This window comes from Mus caroli, unplaced genomic scaffold (assembly GCF_978045245.1).
Source record: "Mus caroli unplaced genomic scaffold, Mus_caroli_1 scaffold_4, whole genome shotgun sequence".
In the NCBI taxonomy this organism is placed as follows: Eukaryota; Metazoa; Chordata; class Mammalia; order Rodentia; family Muridae; genus Mus; species Mus caroli.
In genome coordinates, this window is record NW_028227259.1 from 28,021,582 (window position 1) to 28,026,399 (window position 4,818).

Genomic DNA, 4,818 nt, shown 5'->3' on the forward strand with positions numbered 1-4,818 from the left:
TGAGGGAGGGGGCAAGCATGCGGCTGCTTGAGCGAGTTTGCAAGCTACTCCCCCAGTGCACTACCCCTGTCCTGGCCCGCCTCTGCTTGAGCTCTTGCTAAGCTGAGGGAGCTGCCATTTGCTGAGTGAGAGGCGCTGCCCCATGGCCAGAGTTGGAGCTAGCAAGCAAGATTGAAGCAAGCAAGAGTGAGTGAGTAATCACAGCAGGGAGATGTGCCCAGAGGAAGGCTGCATGGCCATGCTGGGCGTGCTCTGCTCCTGGTGGGAAGTCCCAGCCATCGCACAATTCTGCTTGTTCTTTCACAAGGCGTTATGCCTGCTCAACTTCGAGATCGAGGAGTTAGAGGCAGCTCTTCACAGAGATGACTTGGTATTTATCAGTGATCTGATTGCCTGCCTGCTTCAAGGCTGCTATTAGCGAAGAGGTATCACGTCTCAGACATTCCACAGCTACTTGGAAGATATTGTTAACTAAGGTTGTGAGCTTGAAGAAGGAAAGCCCAATCCTCTGAGAGATCCCAGTTTTCAAACCTTCCTCTGCGTACATGAGTAGAGATCCTGCATCTCCTCTGTGATTACCCGCTTGTTGCAGATGATGTCTTTGATCTTCTCAAGGGTCTGGATGCAGACAGTCTCTGAGTTGAACCTCTAGGTGAAGACAATTCAGGTGCACTGTACTGGTACTTCTATGGGACACAAATGTACAAAGAAGACCTAGTACACGGAAGGTCCAATGGAGAACTCTCCTTAAGCAGGGAAAGTGAAAGGCAAAAAAAAAAAAAAAAATGTCTCAAATGTTCCAGGAAAAACAGACAAAGGAGAGGAAGGCCTGCAAAACGAAAAAAAAAAAACTACAGGAGGAGATTATATCCAGTGAAAAGCAGGAAGAAAACTCCTTGACATCTGACCTACACAAAAGAAATGGATCCGGAGGGGCAGGCCAAGGTACTTGGTGGATCCTGTGTCTAACAGAAGAATGGAGACAGGTTACTGAGAGCTTCCTGAGAGCCGACCTCTCTCCAAGAGCAGCAACTCTACAAGCTCCTTAGCAGGACTTCCTGCCTGAAATCTGCAACATGATTGCTCAGAAGGGAAAATGTCCACAGGGCACAAAGCCAGAGCTGCAACACAGGTTTATATCTGTCCACCTGCCCATCCAATTCATCAAGCTAGAGGAAACTCCCATGCTCACCAAGATAGAAAAACAGAAGCACAGGGGGGAGGAGGAGGAATGACCGATCTTTCTTGCAGTGCAGAAGAAGGAGCAAGATCAGATGTTAAAGGAGGAGAGAATGCAGGAAAAGGAGGAAAAAGGTCAAGGCAGTGGAAGTCTGGGCTAAGAGGAGAAAGCTCAGGGAAGAATGAGCATGGCTATTGGCTAAAGGCAAGGAGCTACCCCCAGAACTTTCCCATTTGGATCTGAATTCTCCTATGAGGGAATGGAAGAAGACCAAGGACCTCTTTGAATTGGATGACGATTTCACTGCCTTGTAAAAGTTCTAGATGTGGCGAAGGCTCACAAGAATTCCTGGCCCTTCTTGGAACCTGTGGATGAATCTTATGCCCCCAACTATTACCAGATTATTAAGACCCCCATGGATATTTCAAGCATGGAGAAGAAATTAAATGGAGGTTCATAGTTTACCAGGGAGGAATTTGTAAATGTCACGAAGACCATGTTCAAAAATTGCCGAAAATACAATGGTGACAGTAATGAATATACCAAGATGTCTGACAATTTAGAGCAGTGTTTCCATCGGGCCATGACAAAACACTTTCCTGGTGAAGATGGAGACACAGATGAAGAATTTTGGATCAAAGAGGATGAAAAATGCTAAAAAAGAAGGAGTCAGTCTGGTAGAAATAGTGGAAGCCATGTTTGGACTCTCTCAAGAAACACAGAAGTGTAGAGCAGGAAACAGCCACCAGTAAAGAATGGGGGAAAATCATTGCCCACAGCACACTGAGCTGCCTCCTCAGGGGACAATCAGAGCAGCAGTTCCATAAACTCCCTCCAGAGGTCCGCACATCAAATGGCCAAGGCTTTTCTTGCCCCCTGCATTGTGGTAGGGTGCCTAGTCACGCATCCCTTTTAAACCAGATGAAGCCAGCAGCACCAGGAACGTTTGGCTCTCTTCAAGGATCAGAACCCATCAACTTACATGGCTCCTCTTGAATTCTAGAGGTGCCCCCAGAGGAGCCCTTGCAACACCCAACCTTTGCTATACAGTCTCCAGTTGGAATTAGCAACCATTGGGGATCCCTGCTCAGTGCTTCAGACCTTTCCAATATGGTGTCACATGTCCCATCCTTACAGCTTGGGCAGATGAATTGTCCCAGTCAAGTTGGAAACATGTATCCACCAGCTCCATTCCAGGCAGGATTTATTCCTTCTAGGCATGGTGGGACTCCAGCCCGACCCCCAGACTTTCCTGAAAGGTCTGAAATTCCTCCCGGTCATATTTATCATTCATACAAGTATCTAAATCGAGGACACCCTGCTGTTTGGAATGGGAACCATGGTACTGTAAACCCTGGATGTTTGGGGCCAGTTGAGAATCCCCACCTGGGTTCAGGAACCTCTCACCACCCTCATACCATTGGTCATGTGATGGATGGCCAAGTGATGAGACAACCTATCCCACCAAACCAGTGGACTAAACAGTCAAGCTTTCTACCTCATGGTGTTCCTTCTTCAGGGTATATGCAGCCACCCTGTAAGTCTGATGGACGTGGTTTGCAGCCACCTCCAACTCCAGCACCAAGTCCTGGATTCAGAGGGCCCTCCCAGGTGCCCCGGGGGGCACAAGTAGGGGAATCCATGATGGACAGCCCTGAAATGATTGCCATGAAGCAGCTCCCCTCCGGAGTCTTTCCCCCAGGTATGCCTTACCACCCCCCTCCAGCGCACTCCTCCCCAATACCTGGTCCCTCTCTAAAGGTAGCTCATTCGTCATCAGTATGTGTGTCAGAGCCCTAGACTGCATTGGACAACCCTGGGAGTACACAGGAGATGACTGAAACACAAGAGCCTGAGGAAGACCAAGAGCCTTTGTCTGGACATGAAGAGAAAGCAGCAAGCATTTGTTCTTCAGAGGGGGTATACCTCAAACAACTACTTCACCCTGCACCTCCCTTGCAAGCCAGCGGTACCAGGCAAAGCTCACCACAAGAAAGGGAAACAGAGGACCTCCGACTCAATAGTGATGCTTCAGACTCTGCAGACACTTCTAACACATCAAAGAACAAGAACACCTGGCCTTTGGACAATAGCTACAGCAGCCCAGCTGTGCAAGGCTGTTTGAGAGACTTCTCCATAGTGGCAGAGATGGGGAATCTACCTGAAAATGAGGTCCTTGGTGAAGCATCTCCCTGTAGGTCAGAGGGGAAGGGCCTTGATGGTAGTGGTCCAGAAAAGCCAATCTGCCCCAGGGGTAAAACATTGCAAGAAGCCATGCTATGCATAGGACCGAATGCTACTACACCTCTTTGCACAGATCCCGGTTGGATGGCTGGCAAGGTGAACCAGTTTTCTCCCTTATACATGCCTGGCATAGAATACTCTAACTCAGCTACACAGTACTCTATGAGTCCAAGTTTGCAAGGCTTGGGCTCTATGATGGGAGGAAAGTCCTCAGGATCACAGCTTCAGTCCTTTCCTCCCAGGGGGTTCCAGGATAATGGTCCCCACCCTGGACTCTTTCCTAGGTACCATCCTCAGCAAGGAATGAGATATACCTACCAGCCTTCTTCTCTGCCTTCCTACCACCCCTATCAGAGGACTCCTCATTATACATGTCCACAGGGCTTTTCTGATTGGCAGAGATCTCTCCCTTCCCAGAGAAGCCCAAGTGGACCCCCAGGGAGTCACCCTCCATGCTCCCTCTTCCCAGAGAAGAATGTCCTGTCTAGTCTGCAAGGTTGTGAGACACTAAATTCTGCCTTAACTCCTCCAACTCAAATGGATGCAGTGACTGCTAAGGTTGTTCCTCCTAATGGACACAATTCTGGTCCAGAAGAAGAAAAGATGGACGAATCTGTGGAGAGGCCAGAGAGTCCCCCAAAATTCTAGATCTCGACAACCATGATGCAGCTCCCAAGTGGCAGAACTCACTGTCAACCAGTGTCTATCTTTATGGAACTCCACCACCATCTCTGAGTTCAGGAATGACTTTTGGTTCATCTGCTTTCCCACCCCACAGTGTGATGCTGCAGACAGGGTCTCCATACACTCCTCAGTGATCAGCCAGTCATTTTCACCCCAGGGCATACCCATCCTCTGTGCCTGCCCATCCACATCCCCACCCAGTAGCCACCCAACCCAATGGCCTCTCTCCAGAGCGTTCCCTCAACTTCTGTCACAAAGAGGGCCTAGGTCACTTTCAGGCTTCGATGATGGAGCAGACTGGCACTTGAAGCAGATTAAGAGGCACATTTCAAGAAGTACACAGACCAACGGGATTGCAAATGCATCCAGTCCAGTCACAGTCCTTATTCCAAAAGACCTGGGCGCCTGTGGAGTCACCAGAACAGTTGCTGACTCATAAAATCCCAATACTTCCTCTGGATCAGAGCTAGTCTAGGGAGGACCTAAGCCCTAAGGAAGTGGACGGCTGCTTGTGGAGACCATAAGTCAGGCCTGGCGGATTTGGAGGAATGAATGCTGTACATCTCTGTCCTGTCTTCCGGTTCCACCTCTTCACTGTGAATCAAGCCTTCCTCAGAGCTGAACAGTATAAGCCTTAGGTGCATACTCTTTAGATAACTGGCTGGCCTGTAGCTGGGATCATCTGCACAGCTGACAAACTTACCCACAGC

General features: G+C 49.2%; 1 pseudogene; it reads left to right on the forward strand.

Moving 5' to 3' along the window:
• Positions 1-699: 699 nt before the first annotated feature.
• On the forward strand, positions 700-4,578 carry LOC147005095 (chromatin remodeling regulator CECR2 pseudogene; annotated as a pseudogene).
• Positions 4,579-4,818: the final 240 nt, after the last annotated feature.